Below are 2631 nucleotides of genomic sequence, written 5' to 3'. Positions count from 1 at the left end.
AATTGGGCTGCAATAAACATTCTGATACAAATATCTTTGTTATATATTCTGCTTTTTAATTCTCTGAAAATATGTACAGGAAGTTCCTGCTTTACCATATAAGAACATATATATTTCAGAAAAGGTTTTATACTTGAAAATAGTTTTTGTATTTTTTCATTGGTATTTCAGTATATTTTTGAACATAACCATAATATCATTCTTACACCTAAGAGTTAACAAAAAAACTATTAATCAAACACCCTATAAAAGTGTTCAAATTCTAGTTGCCCCATAAATGTCATTATTTTACTATGTGAATCAATTTCCAAATAAGGTCTATCTACTGTACTTGATTGATAAGTCTGTTAAGATATTTTATCCTACAGATTTTTTTCTGCAACTTTTCTTTCTCTTGCAACTTATGTTTTTTAAGATTAATATTTAATTTAATATGATCATAATTATATTTAAAAGTAAAATATGATCATTTAACCTATGTACACAACGTGGAATGATTAGGTCCACAGCAAATTAACATCTTGATCACCTCATTTACTTCATATTTTTTGTGGTGCTAAATTTTGAAGTTTACTCTTTTTGTTACTGGAAAACATACAGCACATTATAATTGACTGTAGTCACCTGCTGTGCAACCAAAATTCATTCCTTCTGTCTAACTGAAATTATGCACCATTGACCAGCAACTCCCAACTCTCTCACTCTCTCCTCCTCCCTCTAGCCCCTGGTAACCATCTTTCTGCCCTTTATTTTTATGAATTCAGTATTTTTAAAATTCTACATGTGAGATCATGTTGTCCCTTTTTTCTTCCTGGCTTATTTCACTTAATGTAATGTCCTCTAGATTCCACCATGTGGCCACAATAGGACAGAATTTTTTCTTTTCTTGAGGCTGAATAAAATTCCACTGTGTCTATATACCGCAATGTCTTTGTCTATTCACTTGATGAACACGTAGGTTGATTCCGGATCTCAGCTGTCATGACTAATGCTGAGGTAAACACCCGAGTACAAATAATCCTTTCAGCAAGTTGATTTCAATTCCTTTGAATATCATCCTGCAAGTGGGATTCCTGGATCATACAGTAATTCTACTTTGGGTGTTTTGAGGTACCACCATCTCATTGTCCATAACAGCTGTACTAATTTGCAATACACCAATAGCGTATGAGCGTTCTCTTTCCCCTACAACTCCACCACCAGGGATTATCTTTCATCTTGTCTCATATAAGCCAAGTTAAAAGGTGTGCTGATATCTCCATGATGCTTTAATTTGCATTTCCTTAATGATTAGTAATAAGTTATTTTTTCATGAACCTATTGGACATGTGTATGTGTGCTTTTAAAGTATCTGTTGAGGTTCTTTGCCCATGTTTTAAAATCAGGCTACTTGCTTTCTTGCGATACATTTGAGTTTCTCATATACTTTGAATATCAAACCCTTATCAGATGTGTGATATGCAGATATTTTTTCCCACTCTTTGAATTGTTTCCCCAGAACTTTGTTAGGTGTTTCTTTTCCGTGCAGACGCTTTTTAGTTTGATACCGTCCTATTGATACATTTTTGCATTTGTTGTCTATAATTTGGAGGTCTTATCCAAAATATTCTTGCCCAGGCCAATGTCACAGAGTTCTTCCTTTATGCTTTCTTATAGTAGTTTTAAAGTTTCAGGTCTGATGTTTAAATCTTTAATCCACTTGGAATAGATTTTTATGCATGCTGTTAGATAAAGATCTAATTTCATTCCTCTGCCTGTGGGTAACCAATTTTTCCAACACTATTTACTGAATAGACAAATTGACTGTAAATGTCTGGGTTTTTTTCTGTGTTTTCTATCCTGGGTCATTGGCTGAAGATTCTGTTTTGATGACAGAACCATGTGGTTTTGATTACAATTGCTTTATAATATGATATATTCGAAAAGCGGTAGTGCCACACGTCTAAATTTGTTCATTTTGTTCAATATTGGACTATTTGGGGGGGGGTCTTTTGAGGTTCTATGAATAACAATAATTATTTTTTCAATTTCTGTGAACAATTACAGTTTTGACAGAAATTGTATTGAATCCATACATCATTTTGGATAGCATGTAAATTTTAAGAATATTAATTCTTCAAATTCACAAACAAGGGCATCTTTCCATTTATTTGTGTTTTCTTTAATTTCCTTCACTATGTTTCATAATTTTTAGTGTAAAAGTCCCTCACCTCTTCAGTTAAATTTATACCTTAGTATTTTATGTTGCTTTGTTGCTATTAGAAAAAGGATTGTTCGCTTAATTTCCTTTTGGATAGCTCATTACTAATGAATAGAAACACTATGCAAATAGCTTTTACTATAACTATGTTAAAAACCATGTTTTAAAGATTTGTCAGGAAGTAAGTTAATATTCCAAGAAATGACACAATGTTATTTATGTTTAGTGAATTACTTTACTCTTACCTGTGTCCTTTTAGAAAAGGCCTTGTGTGGTTTCCTACCTGTACTTCCATTCTGCTGGACCACTCTATCCCAATCCTACATCTTTCTTGCAGCCTCCCCACGTCAGTCCTCAGCTCCTTCTAGTTCTACTTGAAATGGACTTGCTTTTTTTAGGTCAAAATGTATTCAGACTCTTTTTTTTTTTTT

The sequence above is a fragment of the Otolemur garnettii genome, unplaced genomic scaffold (assembly GCF_000181295.1).
Source record: "Otolemur garnettii isolate 467f Iridium unplaced genomic scaffold, OtoGar3 scaffold00013, whole genome shotgun sequence".
Classification (NCBI taxonomy): Eukaryota; Metazoa; Chordata; class Mammalia; order Primates; family Galagidae; genus Otolemur; species Otolemur garnettii.
Note: the sequence above shows the minus strand (reverse complement) of the source record.